Source organism: Artemia sp. Qi Xiang Cuo, chromosome 8, assembly GCF_049724085.1.
Source record: "Artemia sp. Qi Xiang Cuo chromosome 8, ASM4972408v1, whole genome shotgun sequence".
NCBI classification, from domain to species: Eukaryota; Metazoa; Arthropoda; class Branchiopoda; order Anostraca; family Artemiidae; genus Artemia; species Artemia sp. Qi Xiang Cuo.
The window spans coordinates 75,171,466-75,195,875 of record NC_142801.1 but is presented as its reverse complement, the minus strand read 5'-3'; the positions used below and the strand labels follow the sequence as shown (position 1 = coordinate 75,195,875).

The following is a 24,410-nucleotide window of genomic DNA, read 5'->3' as shown; positions in this document are numbered from 1 at the left end:
CAACGCTTTCAATAAAAACCTTATAGGCCCCGAGGGGATAAAATACGACACTCGCCTTGAGGGCTGGGTGGGGGGGGGATTGTCATCCTCACAGACCTAATTTCCAGAACTTTCTACTTCGTTGAACAAAATGGCTATCTGAAAACTTTGATTGAATGTGTTTGGGGGAATGGTGGGCGTGAGAGAGGGGTAAGTTACCGTCCAATAACTTTCAACTATTAAAAAGGGCAATGTCCCTCTCAATTTCCAATTGAATGAGCCCCTTTTGAAGTTTTTACGACAACTCTATCATTAAAAACCTTATATGCCCCCTGGGCATAACTTACAACCTTTGCCCTGGGGACTCTCGGGGGTTTGTCATCCTTAAATACATTATTTCCAGAACTTTCAACTACGTTGAACGAAATGGCTATCTCTAAACTTTGATTAAATGTGTTTGGGGAAATGGAGGGTGTGAGAGGTGGGTTAATTACTCTCCACTCACTCTCGACAATTAAATAGGGCAATTTCAATTTCCAATCAAATGACCCCTTTTGAAATTTCTACAAAAACTTTCTATATAAACCTTATATGCCCCCAGGGCACAAATTACAACCCTTGCACTGAAAACTCTGATGGGGTCTTTATCCTAAAAAACCTAATTTCCAGAACTTTCGACACAAAATGGATATCTCAAAATTTTGATTGGATGTGTTTGGGGAAATGGTGGACGTGAGAGGGGGGCTAGTTGCCGATTTCAATAAAAACCTTATATGCCCCCAGGGGATAACTTATAAGGGCTCCTTGCCCTGAAGACTATGGGGAGAGTGTCCTGCTCAAAGGTATAATTTCCTGAACTTTAAACTTCGTGGAACAAAATGGCTATCAGAAAATTTTGATCGGATATGATTGGGGAAATGGTGGGCGTGGAAGGGGTGTTTGTTGCCTTCCAATCACTTTCGACTATTAAAAAGGGCACTAGCCATTTCAATTTCCAATCGAATGAGTCATTTTTGAAGTTTCTGCGAAGACACGTTCAGTAAAAGCCTTAAATGCCCCCAGGGCATAACTTACGACCCTTGCCCTGAGGGTTGTGGGGGAGTGTCCTCCTCAAAAACATAATTTCTATCTGGAAATCCAAAACACTGAATAAAATGGCTATCTAAAAATTTTGATTGAATGTGTTTGAGGAAGAGGTTGGCAGAAAAGGGGGGCTAGTTGCCCGCAATTCAATTTTAACTATTAAAAAGGGTCCTAGACTTTTGAATTTCCAATCGAATGACCCCTTTTTCACGTCTCTACGACAGAGATTCAATAACAGCTTATACGCCCCCAGGGTATAACTTATAACCCTTGCTCTTAATACTGCGGGGGGAGTGTACAGCTCTAATGTATAATTTTCTGAACTTGAACCGCGTGGAACAAAATGGCTCTAAATTTTGATTGAATGTGCGTGGGGAAATGGTGGGGGTCGAAGGGGTGTTAGTTGCCTTCCAATTACTTTCGACTATTAAAAAGGGCACAAGCCATTTTAATTTCTAGTCAAATGAGCCCTTTTTGAAGTTTCTACGACAACGCGTTCTATAAAAACTTTATATGCCCCCAGGGCATAACTTACAACCCTTGTCCTGACGGCTGTGAGGAGGTTGTCATCAACAAACACCTAGTTTCCAGAACTTAAAACTACATTGAACAAAATGGCTATCTCAAAATTTTGATTGGATGTATTTGGGGGAATGATGGGCTTGGGGAGGGGGGGGGGGCTAGTTGCCCTCCAATCACTTTCGACTATTAAAAAGGGTACTATCCCTTTGAATTTCAGATCGAATGAGCCTGTTTTGAAGTTTCTACGACAACGCCTTCTATAAAAACCTTATATGCCGCCGGCCATAACTTAAAACCCTTGCCCTGAGGGTTGTGTGGGAGTGTCCTCCTCAAAAACATATTTTCTAACCGGAAAACAACTACGCTGAACAAAATGGCTATCTCAAAAATGTGATTGGCTGTGTTTGGGGGAAGGATGGGCGTGGGGGGGGGGATAGTTGCCCTCCAATCACTTTCGACTATGAAAAAGGGTACTAGCCCTTTGAATTTCAAATCGAATGTGCCTATTTTGAAGTTTCTACGACAACGCCTTCTATAAAAACCTTATATGCCCCCAGGGCAATGCTTCCAGGACTTGCCCCGAGGGTTGTGGTGGAGTGTTCTCCTCAAAAACTTAAATTCGACTTGGAAATTAATTACGCTGAACACAATGGCTATCTCACAATTTTGATTGGATGTATTTAGGGGAATGATAGGCGTGGGGGGGGGGGGCTAGTTGCCCTCCAATCACTTTCGACTATTAAACAGGGTACTAGCCCTTTAAATTTCCAATCGAATGAACCTATTTTGAAGTTTCTACGACAACGCCTTCTATAAAAACCTTATATGCCCCCAGGGCATAACTTAAAACCCTTGCCCTGAGGGCTGTGGGGGAGTGGCCTCCTCAAAAATATATTTTCTAACTGGAAATCAACTACGCTGAACAAAATGGCAATCTCAAAATTTTTATTGGATGTGTTTGGGGGAATGATGGGCGGGGGGGGGGGGGGCGAGTTGCCCTCCAATCACTTTCGACTGTTAAAAATGCCACTATCCACTTCAATTTCCAATCGAATGAGCCCTTTTTGAAGTTCTACGAGAACTCCTTCGATACGAAGTGCCCGGGTGGAGAAAAAACACATTGTGCCCACATCGTTCTTTACTTAGGCAGCGCTAGCGCACTGACTATGATTATGTTGATGGAATTTGTCTTAAGGAGCACAGGAAAGGCAATGGGAGACCACGGAATCATATGGGAAGGAAAAAGTCTCCTTGACTTAGCTTATGCTGATGATTTAAGCATTCTAGATGAAAGTGTGAGCAAAATGAATGAACTTTTAGAGGTTTTTGGAATTCAGGGTGCTAGAATAGGTATAAAAGTTAATGTTTGGAAGACTAAGGCTATCACCAAGGCTAAGAATAAGTAAAGATGAAAAGGTGAAGTTGGGTAACGATAAGATTGATCAGGTTGACAGCTTCCCTTACCTTGGTGGTATTATTAGTAAAGAGGGTGGGAGCAGTGAAGATGTTAAAAGTAGAATAGCTTAGGGTGTTTTTTCACAGTTAAAAAAAAGTTTGGAAGAATAGAAAGAAAGGTCTGCAAACCAAGATTAGAATATTGGAAGCTATAGTGATGACAGCGGTCAAATATGGCCCTGAAGCATTGGCGCTCCAAAAAGCGGATGAAGATTTGCTCGATGTTTCCAGAGAAATTGCCTACAGATTGTTCCGGGTACCCGGGTGACTGACTGTATTTCAAACAGTAGACTGTACGAAAAGTGTGGTTCAATCCCGCTTTCTAGGGCTATAATGAGAGAAAGGTTGAGATGGCTAGTGCATGTTCTGCGGAAGAAGGACGACAGATCGTCTGCGGTTGGGATGGGAGGATGTCATAAAGAAAGATTTAAAGGAAACGAGAACTTCCTGGGAGAGTATGAAGAGGGAGGCTTTGAATAGGTTGGGCTGGAGAAGAAGCGTGCGTAGCTGTATTGGCCTCAGGCGGCTTGGTTCTGCAGTGAGTTGTTAGCAGTAGTAGTAGTTTGTTACGTTTTCATGAGCCAGACAAAAATTCGTAAGGGGGTTCAAACCAGGTTGACCCCTCTCCCTGGATATGGCCTTGTCTACGACAAGCGAAAAAGTGTTTCCATAAGAAAAATCCGTGCCGGTTTTCCCTTCATATGTTGAACTAAACATATATATATATATATATATATATATATATATATATATATATATATATATATATATATATATATATATATATATATATATATATATATATAAATCCCTACACAAGAGTCTTCCAAAAGTCACTCCTTGCAATAGAATAGCTAGACAGCGGTCTAAAATGCGCTTCACTCAAGTTTTGATCCGTGTTTCCAAGAAAAGGGTTTACTGCGAATCTCGGCTACTTTCGTTGCCATATCGACTCCATTTTGTGGATTCTCAGAGACACTTCTTGGAATTTTCAGCTGCATTTCTGGAATCCTGGTGACAATTATTGTAATTTTTGGCACCAATTCCTACAATCTCGGGTTCAAGACTTTTTTTTTCTTTTTTTTTTTTTTAATGAAAACCATGGCTCCAAAGTGCTACTATTCTAAACATTTGAATCTCAGTTCCATAAAAAAATAAATAAAAAAAAAAAAAAATCCAAAATCTATGGTATAAAAGCAGCAGTCTTGGTTAAAATTAACACAATTTCGATGACAATTTCAGATTACCAATAAACCTTGTAATAGTTTTTTGCTTCTTTCTGCTTTTTATTAATGCTAGAATGTTGTTTTTGCCTTATCAAATCTGATTCAAAAATAATTCTAGATCAATTTCCTTTGGAATCTATACCAAGATGTATTTGCTTCGAAAGACAAAACTCAAATGAATAGTTTTCATTTGAAACATTTATTTTTCCAACTAAAATTGAACCTCAAATACCATCTGTACAGCAGATAAAAAATTTGCTTTAACAAGAAGACAATTTTCGATAGACTAAAACTTGAACAGATATCCAAGTCAGAAAGGAACAGATAAAACCAAAATGTACCGAAAAATTTGAACTGCCCTAAAAAATTTCTAGATGTACCTTATTGTATGGGGATCTTTAAATTGTGCCAAAGTTGGCACAATTATAACGTATTGGCAAAACTGTGGCGCATCATCCATCCTGGGGTCTGACTGAATACCAAGACTGTCAATCGTGGACTTTCTGCCCAGAAGAAATCTAAATAAGCCCGTTCTTCTTAGTGTTGTTTTTACAGACATTTGTAGTCTAGTCATAGAGTACAATACAGCTTATTGCGTTTGATGTTTGTAGGTTTGTCAGTGGAAATGGAATCAGAGGTCTTTTCCACTGAAAAACCAATGAAAACTAATTGCAATGAGTCCTACTGAACGCGGGGAAGATCTTTGCTTATTCTTCATGTATCTGTAGACATCAATGAACGAATTAACTTTATTTGAAATGGTGCATATCTAACAGGTTGATTCTTAACCTCATAAAAAATGTTCCATAAGACCGGTGAATTCTGTTTTAGTAAAACTTTTCTATTTATTTATCTAATCTGCTTTTAGACATTAGTTATTAAAACTGAGCGAGACTGTCTAGTAACCAAATAAATATTTATAACCCATTTGCTAGGTCAAGCGGCAACGCGATCTTTCCCAAGATGGCTCTATTCCAATCATATAAATTGTTCAATATCAAATTGAGCAAATTGATTCATGCTATCACCAAATCTATAACCTATAATAAAAAGAAGTGTCCTGGAAATTTCCATAGAATTAGAAAGCCAACTTGACAGATATTCTTTCCACATATCTGCATTACAGCTTAACGAATAGAAGGCAGATGTCCTAGAAATCTTTCTTTTTTATCAGCTGTTACTAAATAATGATATTATATGGGACCAGGAGCGTCAATTCATAAAAATATAGATGGCGACTGAGATTTTTTTTAAAAATCTAAGGAGGAAAATCTTGTATTTTCTCAATGAAAATATATAAAAAAAAATTAAATACCTTTTTAATTTTTAAATTAAATAATTAAAAATTAAATACCTTTTTAAAAATTAAATACCTTATTAAAATTTTTTTTAAAAATTAAAAAATTAAAAAAATTAAAAATTAAAAAATTAAATTAAAATTAAATAAGCCAGTGGACCAGGAACTGTGAGATGGAAGTAATTTTCTTGTTCTGTATAAATATAGTTTGTTTTAATTGTAATACTTCCGTTTTGCGGCTGCTGATGATCCCTGATGTATGCGATAGAAATATCCAGTAACTTTTGTATCGGTATTTCGCAGTCTAATAAAAAGACCTATCCAAATTGGAACTCTTTCCAAAATAGCATTTCATCTTCAGAGGCACCCAATCACAAAAAAATGTGGGGGGGGGGGACAGGTAACTATGGAGCTTACTTTTAGATTCTTGAAAACAAAAGGAGTTAATATAGTAGGATATGTTTCTGAAGAAGTATAAAGGACACGAGGGAAAATTTTCCCCCAAAACAATATTTTTAATTATTTCTCAAAACTATGATTTTTTAAACAAAATGACATTTTAACTTCAGAACCGCCAACTCACAAAACAAATTGAGAGGAGACAACTTTTGGAAGGTTCCCTCCCCCGGACAAATGTGGAGCATACGATCTTTCATACCTTTTCGCTATTAAATAAAAAAAAAAAGTTTTTTCAAGTGAAAGTAAGGAGCAACATTAAAAGTTAAAACTAACAGAAATTATTACGTAGATGAGAGGGATTGCTCCTCCTCAACACCTCGCTCTAAACAATAATGTTTGAATTCTGTCCCAATAAAGAATTAGGACATAATTCAAACTTTAGAGTAAAGAGCGAAGCGTTGAGGAGGAGCAACCCCCCTCATATACGTAAAAATTTCTGTTCGTTTTAAGTTTTAATGTTGCTCCTTACTTTCAGTTGAAAAAGCTTGTTTTTTTAAAATTTAATTTCTGATCGTTCTTTAAATAGTGTTAAGAAATCTGGCTATACCTCCACGGAAAAATCCCTCCTCCTGACCGATTTATTCTCTAGACCAGTTGTTCTCAAATTGTGGTACGCGTACCTTTTGGGGGTACGCAAAACTTTTTAGGGGATACACGGCCTGCCAAAAAAAACAAAAAAAAAAAAACAACAAACAACCCTTTAATTCTATGACTGGTAATTTTATTTATATATTAGCTATAATTTACCTAGTAAGCCTATCGGTATCTGAGATGGGGTACCTAAAATGTTTTGTGGGTACAAAGGGGTACAGTGTCTAATTTCTATGGTATGGTCTGGATTTCTAGGATCGAGCCTGATTTCTACTGTTTGGTCTCGATTTTTTATGAAGTGAGTTTGATCATGAGTTCTAGAGTTTGATCTTGATTTCTAGGCTTCGATCTTGATATCTATGGGTTGGTCTGGATTGAATTCCTCTGGATTTCGAAGCATTGCTTACAATTTCTATGAATTCCTCCTGAATTTATTGCGTTGATTATAATTTCTAGGGGATTTTTCTAGATTTCTAAGGGTCGATTATGTTTTCTACAATTTTGTCTTGATTTCTCTGGATTGGTCTGGATTCTTTGGCTAGATCCTGATTTTTTGTTTTTTTACAAATTTGTGTGGATTTCCATTAAACACTTATGATTTCTATTTATTCTTCCAGATTTCTACGTATTGCCTATGATTTTTATGAATTCGTTAAGATTTCTATGTATTAGTCGGATTATTTAGAGATTGGCCTTAATGTTTAAAGTTTGCTTTTGATTTCTACGGTTTGGTCCTGATTTCTATGGTATGGTCTGGATTTTTAGGATCGAGCCTGATTTCTACAGTTTGGTCTCGATTTTTATGAATTTGTCTGGATTTCAAGAGGATGCCATTAATTTCTACAGTTTCGTCTCAATTTTTTTTTTTAAATTTGTCGGGTTTTCTATGCATTGGCCATGATTTTTTTAGAGGTTGCCCATGATTTCTACAGTTTAGTGTTGATCTCTACGGTTCGGTTTTGATATCTATGGTTTGGTCTGGATTTCTATGGTTTAGTCTGGATTGCTAGGGATGGCCCTGATTTTTATACATTCGTCTGGATTTCTAAGCATTGGTTACGATTTCTACGGACCAGTTATGCTTCCTATAGTTTTGTCTTGATGTCTCTGGTTTGCTCTGGATTCTTTGGGTTGATCCTGATTTTTTTTTTACAAATTTGTGAAGATTTCCGTACACAACACTTATGATTTCTATTAATTCTTCCAGATTGCTATGTATTAGTCAGGATTGTTTTTAGAGCTTGGCCTTGATTTCTACACATTGCTCATGATTTCTACGGTGGTCTGGATTTCTAGGGCTGCACCTCATTTCTACAGTTTGCTCTTGATTTTTATGATTTTTTCAGGGTTTCTTTGTACTGGTAATGATTTTTTAGAGGTTGACCATGATTTCTACAGTTTGGTCTTGATATCTACGGTTTGGTCTTGATTTCGATGGTTTGGTCCGGATTTCTAGGGTTGAACCTGTCTTGTAGAATTTCCTATTATTGCTACTTGTTAAATACCCCGACCACACTCGAGAAGTTAGATTAACCATATGGAAATACCGGAACAAAATTGGGCCACCTGAAATCCCGGCGCATGAAGGCTTTGCATGGGACTTCTATTTTTAGAGGGTTCAGGGCAGGAAAGTACAGAAATTTAATAGACGTCTAGACTCGTATATGGGGCTTATATTTATGGAGGGAGGAACTGAACATCTCCCAGAAAAAGAATAGACTCGTATATGGGGCTTCTATTTATAGACGGAGATTAATACAAGAAAAAAATAAATATGCCAAAAATACCCACGAATCGCGACAAAATGGTGGTTGCTAGGGGAAATATTGGAACACCTGGAATCCCGTGATGTTATGGGAAGCCTGCCAGCTGACCGGTAGAAACGGGTGACCGTATTGCCCAGGTGTGAGGGGCTAGTAGGTCCACCTGTACACCCCTAATGGGCCGGTAGAAATCCCATGTTAATCTTCTATTGAGCCGCTTGAAGTGCCTACGGCCTCACTACTGTCATGTTGCGTTGATAAATTAAAACTGTAGGACTACAAAAAGCAACATACCCCAAAAAAAGCACAAGGAACATCAACCCGAAGCATCCTGACTATGATAGACTTCATCTCAACATGTAGTGAGAGTTCTTAACATGACAATCATTTGAAAGATTTGGCCTATCTTCACCTCCGCTTTCGACCTGACAAATGCAGGGCACAGTTCCCAGGCATTTGTTTTCGCCAACTTTTCTATGTGAACGGTTGAGACCATGGATCATTAAGATGATTTAAGAACATTAGAGAAAGGAGGTAACTTACATTTTTCTAGGGTGTCGGCTTCTAAAGAAAAGTGTCTTCCAAGGCCCAAATATCCAAAAATGCGTTAGAAAATAATATATATGACTAGTCATATATATAATTATATGACTAATAGCGAAGTATAATGCAAATATCAAAACAAAGAAGGTAAAACCAAGAAACCATTCGTAAAACAAAAACTGTTTGACTACCATCAGCCAGGCAGAATTCCTCTCGAGAACAGTCCTAAGGATCAAAGGAAAATTGAAAATCATGCGAACTTTTTTTTACTTCTACTTCTAATATATATTTTAAATTTTTTCTTAGTAGGTCTTCCCGTACTATAATATTTATCTATAACCCATTCACATAACTACATAAATAGTGGAGTAAACACTAAAAACAAGAAAAAAAAATCATAAATCACAAAGCCCAGAACATAATTTGCACTTTACTGAAAAAATATAAATGTTTTTACTTTCATAACTTTAATAAATCAAATAATATTCACATTTTCATTACTAAATATCAGTGTATGTATACTAAACTGAAAATGCACATTCATTTGTATTTTTTTTCTGTAAAGTGCAAATTATGTTCTGGCCTTGGGAAGGCATAGGGGTTTTGAGTCCTACTCATGTTAATTTTTGCTCGTTTTGAGTTTGACTTGATTATTTATTGTAGTTTCTGTTCGTTTTGGGTTTCATTTATTTATCGATACTTATTTGTGGTAGTTTCACGCTCGGTAGATTATTTGATCTTATTTTTTGCTCATTTTTGGTTAAATGGAGTTCTTAACTTTTCTTTGAAAAACTTATTTTGTGGAAACAGTTTTTTTTTTATTAATTTCTATTCGTTTTATATTGACATAGTATTTTCAGGGAAAAAGAAAATAATTCTTTAAATCGAGAACAGACCTAAGGATCACAGAAAAATTGAATATCATGCGATTTTTTTTTTACTTCCTCCCAGTAGGCTTTAATATATTTTCAATTTTTCTTAGTAGGTCTTCCCGTACTATGATATTTATCTATAACCCATTCACATAACTACATAAATAGTGGAGTAAACACTAAAAAAAAAATAAAAAAATCATAAATCACAAAGGCCAGAACATAATCTGCACTTTACTATTAAAAATATAAATGTGTTTACTTTCATTACTTTAATAAATCAAATAATATTGACATTTGATTACTAAATTGATTACTAAATATCAGTATATGTATATTAAACTGACAATTCACATTCATTTGTATTTTTTTCAGCAAATTGCAAATTATGCTCTGGTCTTGAGAAGGCATAGGGGTAGTGAGCCCTACTAATGTTAATTTCTGCTCGTTTTGAGTTTGAATCGGTTATTTATTGTAATTTCTGTTCGTTTTGGGTTTCATTTATTTATCGATGATGATTTATGGTAATTTCACGCTTGGTAGATTATTTGATTTTATTTTTTGCTCATTTTTGGTTTAATGGAGTTCTTAACTTTTCTTTGAAAAACTTATTTTGTGGAAAAAAGTTTTTTTTAACTAATTTCTATTCGTTTTATATTGATATACTCTTATCAGGGAAAAAGAAAATAATTCTTGAAATATTTCCTTTTTTAAGACTTTATAGTTCGGCCTGTTACTTGTATGCTGGAGAGACATTTTCAGCAACTTTCAATAGCCTACACCCTATTAAAAATCCGGACACAAATAGTAGTGCTTAATTTATTTTCATACCTTCTCTAGTTGACCAGAAATGAAAAACGTGATGCCATTAGCAAAAAAATCTGTTTACTTTCTTTGATAGCTTGGATACACTTACGCTATTTTGGTTTTGTTGAATTTTAAGAGCAGAAGTAGCCTCGAAAGTTTGAAAATAATACCCTCAGTCGTTCTTAGGATAGTCGTTCTGCTGAGATGCCTTATTGGGAATTAGCATTAACACAGCGCATGTTGATTTAATCTTAAGACAACATTTAGTTTTTAAACATATTGGGAAAATGGGAGGGTGGGCGAGGGAGGGGAAATAGTTTCCCTCCAACCACTTTCGACTATTAAAAAGGGCATTAGTCCTTTCTATTTTCAATCGACTGAGCCCTTTTCGAAGTTCCTACAACAACTCCTTCGATACGAAGTGCCCTGGTAAAAAAAAAATAAAAATAATGATAAAAAAAAATAATACATTGTACCCAGATCGATCTTTACTATAAAAATGTCAAGCCTTCCAATCACTTTCGACAATTAAAAAGGGCACTAGCCCTTTCAATATCCAATCGAATGAGCCCTTTTTGAGTTTCTACGGCAACGCTTTCTATAAACACCTTATATGCTCTAAGGGCATAACTTACAACCTTTGCCCTAAGGGTTGTGGGAGGGTTGTCTTCCTCAAAGACCTAATTTACACAACTTTTAACTACGTTGAACAAAATGAATATCTCAAAATTTTGATTGGATGTGTTTGGGAAAATGGTGGGCGTGAGAGGGCTTAGTTACTCTTCAATCACTTTCGACTATTAAAAAGGCCTTTACCCGTTCCAAGTTTAAATCGAATGAGCCCTTTTTGAAGTTTCTCCGACAACTCTTTCTATAAAAACCTCATATGCCCCCAGGGCATAACTTAAAACCCTTGCCCTGAGGGCCGTGTGTGGGGTTGTCATCCACAAAGACATAATTTCCAGAACTTTCACCTACGTAGAAAAAAATGGCTATCTCGAAATTTTGATTGTATGTGTTTGGATAAATAATGGGCGTGAGAGAGGGATTAGTTGCCCTCCAATTACTTTCGACTACTAAAAAGGGCACAAGCCATTTTAATTTACAATCGAATAAGCTATTTTTGAAGTTTCTCCGACAACGCTTTCTATAAAAAAACGTATATACCCCCAGGGCATAACTTACAGCCCTTGCCCTGAGGGCTGTTGGTGGGTTGTATGAATGAATGATTTCATTACGTGACTGCACCACACAGGTATTTCACGCTACAACACTATATAACTACATTTATACACAAACACTAAAATACTTACAAAAAAAAAAAAAAAAAAAAAAAAAAAAAGGAAAAAAAAAAAAATTAAAGATACACACTCACTAAACACTCCTCGGAAAACTTTCACACTAACCTCAAACATCAAATCTTTTTGTGCTAAGCAGGCATTTCTTCACTATGTTCCTAACATTTTTATCACCAATTATCAAACTTACATCAAAAGGGAAGCTAACATTATCTTCTCTCAATTCAAAAATCATATTAAACCTCTGACGAACATAAAAAGGACAATCATACAGGACATGCTCACACTTTTCTATACATCCACATTCACACGTTGGGCTATCCGTCATGCCTATTCTATGTAAAAAAAATAATTCAGTTTCGAATGGCCTGTTATAAACTGAGTTAAAATATGGCTTGGTTCAAGTTTTTGCGCACAAATTAAATCTTCTTTACATTTGAAAAATCTAACAGGCCAACAAATCGTATAATTTTGAAATCTTACATACCATTTATTATATAGAGCATTTTTTAAAACACTACGGTTCAGTTGGAAAGGTGAAAAATAATTTTCCATCAGAAACTCAACTCCTAGCAACTCAGCAACTATTTCATCGGTAAAAACGCTATGATCAAGGGAGTATCTATTTAAAGGAAAACTAGGATGCACAATATCTGGCCAAAAAGGGGGACATCCCTTCTTACCAAACCTCATCACTGCCAGTTTGGAAGGACACCAGACCGAATGGAAGGACACCAGAAAGGGCTGTAATTACAAGATTTTGAGCAGTTCTAAACGACTTTGGAATACTAAGCGTTGAATATCTTTGTGCTGACTATAACATATTTCGTATATTTTTTTTCTTAAGGCCCCAATCCATACTGCAGCAGCATGCAAAATAGTCTTTCAATTACTGACTTATACAATTTTCTAAGAGCGAAAGGCTTTAAGCCCCAGGTCATCCTTGCCGCGCTTAAAAGACGACTTGAATATTTGTTAGCTTCATTAATTCTGCATGATATATGTTCTGTCCAAAGAAGTTTCCTATCTAAAATTACACCTCGTAAATATCGAACTTTATCCTTAACTTCAATAATGTCGCCTCCAAATACTAAATTAAACTTGCAACTACGTTGAACAAAATGGCTATCTAAAATTTTGACTGGAAGTGTTTGGGGATAAGATGGGCGTGAGAGGGGAGTTAGTTGTCCTTCAATCAATTTTGACTATTAAAAAGGGCACTGGCTCTTTGAATTTCCAATCGAAAGCACCCTTTTTCAAGTTTCTACGACAAAGCTTTCAATAAAAACCTTATATAACCCCAGGACATAACGTGTCATCCTTACCCAGAGGGTTCTAAGGGAGAGGGGTTGTCATCCTCAAATACCTAATTTCCAAAACTTCATGCTCCCAGGGCATAACTTACAACCGCTGCCCTGAGGGCTGTGGGAGGGGGGGGATAGGTTGTCATCCTTAAAGACGTAATTTCCAAAAATTTCAACTACATTGAATAAAATTGCCATCTATAAATATTGATTGTATGTTTTTGGGGAAATGGCGGGCTTGAGAGGGGGGGTTATTTACAATCAAATCACTTTAGACTGTTAAAAAGAGCACTAGCCCTTTGAATTTCCAATCGAATTAGCCATTTTTCAAGTTTTCACGAAAAAGATTTCAATAAAAATCTTATATGGCCCCAGGGAATAAGTTATAAACCTTGCCCTGAAGACTGTGGGGGGACTTTCCTGCTCAAAGGCATAGTTTCCTGAACTTTAAACTGCGTGGAACAAAATGGCTATCTAAAAATTTTGATTGGATATGTTTGAGGAAATGGTGGGCGTGGAAGGGGTGTTAGTTGCCTTTCAATTACTTTCGACTATTAAAAAGGGCACTAGCGATTTGAATTTCCAATCGAATGGGCCCTTTTTGATGTTTCTAGGACGACGCGTTCTATAAAATCCTTATATGCCCCCAGGGCATAACTTACAACCCTTGCCCTGAAGGCTGTGGGGGAGTTTCCTTCTCAAAAACATAATTTCTATCTGGATATGCAAAACACTGAACAAAATGGCTATCTAAAAATTTTGATTGGATGTGTTTGGGGAAAATGTGGGCGAGAGAGGGGGGCTAGTTGCCCTCAAATCACTTTCGACTATTAAATTGGGCACTAGCCCTCTGAATTTCCAATCGAATGAACACTCTTTCATGTTTATACGACAAATCTGTCAAAAAAAACTTATATGCCCACAGGGCATAACTTATAACCGTTTCCCTGAAGACTGTGGGGGGAGTGTCCTGCTCAAAGGCATAATATCCTGAACTTTTACTACGTGGAACAAAATGGCTATTTCAAAATTTTGATTGGATGTGTTTGGGGAAATGGTGGGCGTGGAAGGGGTGTTGGTTGCCTTCCAATTACTTTCGACTATTAAAAAGGGCACTAGACATTTCAATTTCTAATCTAATGAGCCCTTTTTGAAATTTCTACGACAATGCGTTCTATAAAAACTTTATATGCACCCAGGGCATAACTTACCTTGCCCCGAGGGCTGTGAGGGGGTTGTCATCGTCAAAGACCAAACTTCCAAAATTTGAACCTACGATGAATAAAAAGACTGTCTCAAAATTTTGATTGGATGTGTTTGGGGAAAAGGTGGGCGTGAGAGGGGGGTTAGTTGCCCTCCAATCACTTTCGACAATTGAAAAGGGCACTAGCCCTTTGAATTTCAAATCGAATGAGCCTTTTTTTGAAATTTCTACGACAACGCCTTGTATAAAACCTTATATGCCCCCAGGGCATAAATTACAACCCTTGCCCTGAAGGCTGTGGGGGAGTGTCCTCCTCTAAAACATAATTTCTATCTGGAAATCAACTATGCTGAACAAAATGGCTATCTCTAAAATTTTGATTGGATGTGTTTGGGGGAATGATGGGCGTGGGGGGGGGGGGGGTAGTTAACCCGCCAATAACTTTTGACTATTAAAAAGGGCACTAGCCCTTTGAATTTCCAATCAAATGAGCCTTTTTTTGAAGTTTCTACGACAACGCTTTCTATAAAAACCTTGTATGCCCACAGGGCATAACTTTGAGTGTCCTCCTCAAAAACATAATTTCTATCTGGAAATAAACTACGCTGAACAAAATGGCCATCTCAAAATTTTGATTGGATGTGTTTCGGGAAATTGTGGGCGTGGAAGGGATGTTAGTTGCCTTTTAATCACTTTCGACTATTAAAAAGGGCACAAGCCACTCCAATTTCCAATTGAATGAGCCCCTTTCGAAGTTTCTACGACAACTTCTTCGATACGAAGTGCCCTGCTCTAAAGGAAAAAAATAATAAATAATACATTCTACTAACATCGTCCTTATATGTTCTTAGGGCATAACTTAAAACCCTTGCCTCGAGGGTTGTGGGAGAGTGTCCTTCTCAAAAACATTTTTTCTATCTGTAAATAAACTACGCTTAAAAAATTGGCTATCTAAAAATTTTGATGGGTTGTGTTCGGGGTATTGAGGGGCGTGGGTGGGGGGACTAGTTTCCCTCCAATCACTTTCGACTATTAAAAAGGGCACTAGCCACTCCAGTTTCCAATTGAGTGAGCCCTTTTCGAAGTTTCTACGACAACTTCTTCGATACGAAGTGCCCTGCTCTAAAGGAAAAAAATAATAAATGATACATTGTGCCAACATCGTTCTTATATGTCCTCAGGGCATAATTTAAAACCCTTGCCTCGAGGGTTGTGGGAGAGTGTCCTTCTCAAAAAAATATTTTCTATGTGGAAATCAATACCGCTTAAAAAAATGGTTATCTACATTTTTTTATGGGTTTTGGTGTGGGGAATGATGGGTGGGGGGGGGGGGGCTAGTTGCCCTCCAATCATTATCTACTATTAAAAAGGGCACTAGCCACTCCAATTTCCAATTGAATGAGCCCTTTTCGAAGTTTCTACGACGAATCCTTCGATACGAAGTGCCCGGGTATGGAGAAAGAAGACGAAGAAGAAAGAAAATAATAAATAATACATTGTGCCAACATCGTTCTTATATGCCCCCAGGGCATAACTTAAAACCCTTTTCCTGAGGGCTGTGGGGGAGTGTTCTCCTCAAAAAACATATATTCCAACTGAAAATCGACTACACTGCGCAAAATAAATGTTGATTGGTTTCGTTTGCTGATATTGTTGGCTTTGAAGGGGTGCAAACTATATTCTGATCACTTTTTGTCATCAGAAAGGGCACTAGCCGTTCCAATTTCCAATGGAATGAGCCGCTTTCCAAGTTTCTACGACAAATCCTTCGATACAAAGTGCCCTGGTATGGAAGAAAAAAAATAACACATTGTGCCAACATTGTTCTTTACTTGGCCGCGCGATTGCGTTGTCTATGATATGCGTCATAGATATAAAAACAATACGTTCACTCTTGGGGGGGGGAGAATGATATAATTAATTCTCTTGAAACGTACTCATAAATATGACGTCAGTCATATGATTTTTCTGGTCAATCATTTATTTCTTGTGTAATTTTGCCTACATCATAGGCACTGAAAATGATACAACCACTGAGGCAAATATGATGTGTATATGCTTTTCGAACTTATTCATAAATATGACTTCACTGACATGAAACTTTTTTTCAAAATTAAGGCTCTTAACGAATTGTCTCAAACTTTTGACGTACATAGATCGATTTTTTGAGGCCAGAAAATCCCAGGATACAACTTTTCCTGATAATATATATATATATATATATATATATATATATATATATATATATATATATATATATATATATATATATATATATATATATATATAATTTCTACCGAAATTTAGAGTTTTGGAACTTTTATATTATTTTTCTTAGTTTTGATTACCATTAGCACGAGTCGCTACCTACTTACAGTTCATCATTCCAAAATATCTGGAAGCGTTGCATTGCGCCTAATATTAGAATCTAGCTTGAATTTTTAAAGAATTTTGTGATACAAAAATCGTACTTGTCTAGCAGACACTTGAGACATTAAGCTTCTTTTGGGCATTCATATTTAAAACAAACTATTAAGACGGATTGCATTACAACCAGATAAGACGAAGCTTCAACTGATACTGAGGGGAAGGAAGTTATTTCCTTCATGACAACCCGTCATTCCGTGCCAGCTAAAGACACGGAAAAATCCAGCTAAACGAGTATGGGACGCAATAATTGCGCTTGGCCAGCAGATATTTGACATATTATAATCGTATAATCGTATTGACATATGTAATCGTATATTATAATCGATAATCGTAGTTGACACATTAATTGTCTTTCGGCTCTTCGTAATTCAAACAAGCCATTCAGATAGACTGGTCTGTATGTTTTGAAGATAGTGCGAGATACTTGACACATTAATTTTACAGCAATAATTATGGACGTTAAAATAATTTATATTATTAATCATAATACTACAATTGTACTTCACACTAATCGTACTCGTACCGTTTGTGCTTCAAAAAGCTCGCTCAGATAGACCTCACTACTCCTTTAAGACAGCGGTGCATCCGGGACTGAAGTTAATCCCTTCAAGATAAACCACCCTGCTGTGCCTAATCTTGGGATTTCACTCAAGTCCATCCAGTTCAAGGATATGCAACACTTTAATCGCACTTGGCTAGCGGATATTCGTTGAGTATAAGAGACTGGGCTCTTCACAAATGCCTGACCAGGTTTATAGGCCTGTCAGCTTAATTTTACAGAAAGATTCTCACCACTATAGATAAAGGGGCATCAAAACTCGCCGCACCATTGCTAAGATTATATCACGCTCTTACTGAGCATAATCATCAGCTTTGAACAGCAGAATAATATGGAGGGGAGGGGGCGGTTCTGAAGAAGGTGCGTTCCAGTTGTCCAACATCTACGAGACTTTCAAAAATGGACCCACAGCCGTGTGTTCCGTCAGAAAGATACCAGTGGGCAATATCCTCCTAAATATTGGTTAGTAAACCATGTAGTTTACGTGTCTGGTCGAGTAACTTTATGTGGTAATTCAGTTCAGTAAGTTGATCATCTCCGCTACCTTTGTTTTTATCTTGATTGCCACCTGGCATGGAAATGTCACAGTGACGCAATTTCATCAAAAATTGCTCATGGGGTTGGCATACTTCGACGTCTGCGGTACTTTCTCCCTCAAAGGACACTTCTAACTATATATTATTCGTTGGTTTATCCATATGTCTCCTACGGTTGTCTCCTATGGAGCAGTAACTTCTTATGCAACTACAGACGAGAGCAAGTTCTACAAAATAAACCCGTTAGAACAATCGGTAGGTATGTCCAGGATGTGAATGACACCTGTGCTTGTTTTAGGTCCCTGAAGCTCCTTATTGTCGGTCAGATAACAGATTACCATGCTGCAGTATTTGTGTTTCAGTGTAAGAATGGTTTAGCCCCTGATGTTTTTAAGATTTTTTACCAAATTAATAGTGACCTGCATAATTACTTCCCTGAGAAAAAATTTAAAACGTGTTCTACAGATAAGCCTTATGTTACTGAGTCATTTAAAAAACTTATAAGAAAAAAAATCAATTTTTTCAAAGCAGGTCGCATTACTGAGGCTAATAGTCTAAGGAAGTTCCTAAAGAAAAAATTAAGAAAAGTAGCTTCTCATTATTATAATAATAAAGTCAAAGATCTATATTCTAACAAGCCCAAGCAATGGTACAGAAAAATTAAAGAAATAGGTGGAAAAAGTTCTTCCGAAATTGATTTTCATCTCCCTGAACCCCCTAATAAGACTGCCAACGATCTGAACTTGTACCTTGCTTCCATCGTGCAAAGTCTCCCCCTTTCACTGGCTCAAGTCCAACTATTCCATCCCAATACTTCCTTCCCCTTTATTTCTCCCTCTGATGTTATAAATAAAATTCTTAAGCTTAGAAAATCAAGTATTTGTCCCTTTGACATCCCAGTTGACTTAATTAAAGCCTTTTCGGACAAAATTGTTGAGCCTTTATCAAATACTTTCAACCACATCACAAAATTTGGTATATTCGCAAGTTGCTGGAAACAAGGTTTTATAACACCTGTTCCTAAAAATTGCGCCAGTCTGACTTTCGCCAACATTCGCCCCATTACGCTCACTTCTGTTTTTTTCCAAACTTTATGAAGGTTTCCTCTGTGACTGGCTTAAGGATAAAATTTGTCCGCGTATTGACACCCGGCAGTTTGGTAACTTAAAGAAAACTTCCACCACCCATTACCTTGTGCACTTAATGCATACCATCGTAAGTAACCTTGATAAACCAAATGTCTGGCTGAACCTTGTCTTAGTTGATTTCCAAAAAACTTTTAACCTGGTTGACCACACAATCCTAATTCATTCACTACTGGTTAACTTTAAACTTTATCCTCTGTTAGTAAATATTGTTATATCGTTTCTTTCAAATATATCCCAAGTTGTTAAATACAAAAAATATTTTCTCTAACCCCCTCCCTATATATTGTGGAACTCCTCAAGGAACCTAATTGGGACCACTTTTATTTCTAGTCATGATTAACGATATTGGTAAGGAATTCCCCCAAAGGTGGAAATACGTGGATGACTTGTCGATCCTCGAAGTATGTCAAAGTAACATTAAAACTGACCCCCTTGAAATTCTAACCCATATTTTGGATGAAGCTAAGAACCTAAAGATGAAAGCAAATTCCACTAAATCAAGTATAATGAAAATAAATTTCTTGAAATCTATTTCCGCCTTCCTTGACCCTATACCCCCAGATATTCCTGTGTCTTCCTTTAAATTACTTGGGGTTACAATTTCCTCTAATTTAAAGTGGGATATCCACGTGAAAGATATTGTCCGTAGAGCTAATGCGTCCACGTCTCTCCTTAAGCTCTTGAATAAATTTAACATCCCCCCATCCCATTCTTTAAGGATTTATACGTCCTTTGTCCGCCCGCATCTTGAATATGCTTGTCCAGTTTGGCATCCTGGCATCTCCCGTGATGAATAAGATAAAATTGAACCTATTCAAAAAAGAGCCCTAAATAATTTTTAAAGAAACTTTGGTACCATATTCACTCCTTCTAAAAAAGGCCAAGCTGGAAACTCTTGAGCACAGGGGAGGAACGCTGTGCCTCCGTTTTGCAAAAAATGCAATAATAAACCCTCGCACGGAAAACATTCTCCCCAAAAGACACTCCCCATCCAGACACCGCCTGCCACGTACTGTATCTGAACCCATCCCTATCTTGTCCCCCATCCGTTGTTTAACCTCCAGATATGAAAAAACCTTTGTCCCCTTCATTACTGATCAAATAAACCACTAGTTTTATTTTTTAATTTAATTTTTTTTTATTTTTTTTTTTTTTTTATTTTTTTTTTTACTGGTGATACCCATGCTGGTGTCCGTTCGGCTCTTCCGGTCCCTCCCCTTTTTATATACTCTCTTTTAAACCTTTTTAACATTATTTTTATCTCAATTTTTGTTTTGGTTTTGTTTTAATTTGTGCCTTTTTAACTTTCTTACATTTGACACTTTTTGTTTTTTATACTAATGAATGGCTTTGCCTTTCTGATATTGTTGTTTTTGGCATTGTTTAGACAGTTTTTTAGTTGTTGTGCTATTTCTATGTCTTTTTTTTATTATATGACCCCGAAATGCGAATTCGACCCTTCGGGGCTTGTGATAGTCATTTTTCGAAATAAATATCTTATCTTATCTTATCTAATTACGGAACTAAACAAAGTGATCATATAGTTGTTGATTTACGTTGTGGTACTAGGTCTTCATTTTCATTGAAACACCTTGGTTCATCTGTATGGAATGAGTTACCATTGAGCATTAGGGCGGCGGAACATGATCCTCAATTTAAAAAGGACTTAAAAGATTATTTTGGGGAAGGGGGGAATTTGTTGAATTTTATTATGGCTGGTAGGTTGGATAGGGAAGGAAGAGGAGCTGGAGAGTTAAGGGTGGGCTGGGAAGGTAAAAGTGGGCAGGGGCTAAGGTGTGGTTGGTAGGGCAGGGTGAGGGAGGGAAGGGGGAGTTGAGTATATGAAGAGTGATATCAAACTACAGTGAATCACAACATCTAAAAAAAAAAAAAGTAAAGAAAATTAATCACATGAAAACAAATATTTTTTTACTAGTCTTTTGAAGGTGCCAAACGAGTGGCATTCTCGAGCCGAATCGGGAAGTGTGTTCCATGTCAAATGACACGCAACAGAGGATTAAAATCGGATCTTATTGTTGGTGTATGGGGAATTTGGATATTTAGAGAACTACAGAGTTGATAATTTGACCGATCAGATACAAAAAAAGACGTAAACCTAAGGGACCTAGGAATATCACCATGGAGCTGAAGAAAAGCAAAAGACGTACAGGAAAGAATATAAAGTTTTTTAATATCAAGTAACGGTTTAGTTGCCGAACGATTTACATGCTGGATAAGATTTAAAGCTTTATCGTAAATATTCGAAAGCGGTTTGAGAAAAGAAGGGAAAGTAGACATCCATATGACTGAACAATAGGAAACATAAGACTGAATTTAGCTATGAAATAGGATTCTTAGAATTGGTCCTAGAAAGATATGCTTTAGTTTTCTTAGAATACCGAGGTTATATATATATATATATATATATATATATATATATATATATATATATATATATATATATATATATATATATATAGGTTATAGTTTATTTATTTTTGGTAGTTTTAATTAAATAGTTGAGGTTTAAGTAAATAGTCGATTTAATCGGTGAGTAGTTGCGTGGACTTTAGCGCGACCGCAAACCTTCATAGGTTTTTTCCAGCACAAAAGTGTTGTTTAATTTGTTTATTTGTTTGTGAATGTGGATTACTAAACTTATGAACTTATGAAACGATGATTTTCGACAGCAAGGATCCTTGAGTCGGTCCTGCTGCCGTTGAGATCTAAACCTGGACAACATATCTCCAGGTCAAGATATATCTACTCTGCCATTGCAGGACAACTTCCCTTCCCCTAGGAAGCAAGAACACATTAAAAATGTAAAAATTAGATAACGAGAAATATTCTCATTCTCAGGATTGATAAAAACAAATCTCCTGGTAGGAATCCCCTTTCCCCAAGGCCGTACCCAGGATTTTTTTTTTCGGAGTGGGTTTTACTAAAGGATTTTTTTCGGGGGGGGGGGGCTACACAAAAAAAACCTCAAAAAAGCATACAATTTTTTTTTATCCATTTTTGTTACGTTTTTACGAGTCAAACAAACATTTCGGGGGGGGGGGGATTTCAGGGTTGCACTCAAGCTTGTAGTCCCAAATTGTTTTCCAAGAAACACACGGCTCTGAGTAGTAAAAGGCTGTACTTTTCAGCCGAAGATAAGTATTGGCAAATACCTAATCAATAATGTCACGAGACCAGAGAAAAACTTAGCAACAACATATCATTCACATAAACCTATCTTTTGAATCATAGTATGGATGAAAGCCAGGTATATATTAAAAGATCGGAGAATAATGAATTGTACATTTGAAGAACCAGATTAGCAGCAAGCGCTTCTTAACTGGAAATTGTGACACAAAAATAGATGAGAAAAAGGGGCCTACAAAGGCATCCTTTTCCATACAGACCCATGCACCTGGGGGTTCAGATTTCGACCGAAGAAAATCGTACAATTTTTCGATAATTGACTGCGATTCTTAAACAAATCACCCCTTTTTTTTGTTCTACAGTCTACTCATTCCCTATCTCCTAATTGAATTATTATGTAATATAATATAATATGTAAAATATTTATTTAAAATATGTCTATCACAAACGCAGATGGCATACTTATACAGCTGTCTTTCTCAATAGCCCTGCTTTTATTCAAAGAAAACAAAATCTGAAAAAATAGCCCTATAGAAGTCACCATTAAAGCATAAATATATTAGCATGTTTGAGAACCCCGGGGAGGGAATTTTCAAGCCCCCTGTCTACATAAAAAAGAAGTGTTATATTTTCCCTCCTATAAGGATGGTCACGGACGCGTGCTACTCCGGTAATTTATTTTCCCACCAGATGTAATCTAGTCGAGTCAAAAGGGGCAGGAAATCGCGGAAGGGCTGATCGGTAATTTAAACTGGTAATTTAAAATTCTAGAGCAAATTTTTGTAACAAGATTGCGTCAGAGAAAACTGCGAACATCTATTTCTGCCACAAAACAAAATTTTGGTCCCAGTAAGGCCAAAAGGCTACCCAATGAAAATTCGTCGATAATGAATCAAATTGTAACTTTCAAAAGACTATTTACACGACCCTCCAATTTCAGAGGCTATACTATCACGCTATGACACTTTCGTCCAAAAACAAATATGCTTTCTAATAAAAATAAACAGTTTTTATAAATAGCTATTTGTAAGCTTCATCAGACTGATTCATTTGAGGTTTCACTTATTTACGCTTATCATTGCGTGGTTGCACATGTTATCTGGGGTGGGATTTTACGAAGCCTTAAAAAGTGTTTTCAGGACACAAAGAATCTAAGTTGTCAGGCCAAGTGATTTTTAGCATAAATAAAAATCACATTAATGCGCTTACCAACACAAAGTGACTTTTCTTAACAATTTCAAAAATAAAACAGCTTTGTCAGATTCTAAGATATATACATGCAACTGCTCAAACTGGTCTTTCTCCCGTTTTTAGTAAAAAAAAAGAAAATTACTTTCATGCAATTTGTCAAATATTTTAAAAATACCAAGGACAGTGAAAATGGAATCTGATTATTTCATTTAACGAAAAAGAAAGGAATCATTTTTTAACGAAAAAGACACGCATATGTAGTTATGTAATTTTTAGTAGCAGCGGGCGCAAATGTTAAAAAAAAGAAAAGTGGATGAAAAATCAACAAAAAATGAGCTAAAACATATGGCACCAAACAATTGAAGAAAATACAGTTTTTGTTTGAAGGTGTAGTTGTCTTTGGGAATCAACAGGTCGAAAAGAGTTGTCAAAGTTAATAAATTAGTCCTAATTTTACTTTCACGGTTCAACGTGGCAACACTGACGAAAATGTGATCTGCCCTTAAGGTTTATGATTTTTAAGAAAAAAAAAAAAAAAGAAAAAAAGAAAAAAAAACAAAACAAAAAAAAAAACAAAGGAATCGTGGTTTTGGCATGTAAAAGGGATTGGCAACCTCCTTTTCCGGCAACCTACTTGTAACTTCTTCGTAAACTTCTCGAATATATAGGTTTTGTATTTTGACAGATTTTAAAGTCATTTTAAAATTATCGCTTTGTTTATATACAGTTTTTGTCTATGTCCTCAATTGTTTTCTCGTTTACTTCCGGGTTTTGTTCCAACTAGTGCCAATATAAATATATTTTATCCCGCCTTATTTATCTTTCGATTCAACCTAGCACTTTTTTCTCCTTGTGGCAACAATAGAGGCGAGCACAGTTCCCTGCGTTACTTTTAAATAAACCTGGATTCTTTTAGATCTCCGTATTGTTCTCAGATTCTTGGGAACTATCTGTAGAGTTTCCTAAATTTCCAGAAGTCCAATTGAAACAAAATAG

General features: G+C 36.5%; 1 protein-coding gene across 3 annotated transcripts in view; it reads right to left on the bottom strand.

Annotated features, from left to right (window-relative positions):
* Ttc7 (tetratricopeptide repeat domain 7) overlaps positions 1-24,410 on the bottom strand; it is a 322,742-nt gene that overhangs the window by 99,863 nt on the left and 198,469 nt on the right. The gene's annotated exons all lie outside the window — the stretch shown is intronic.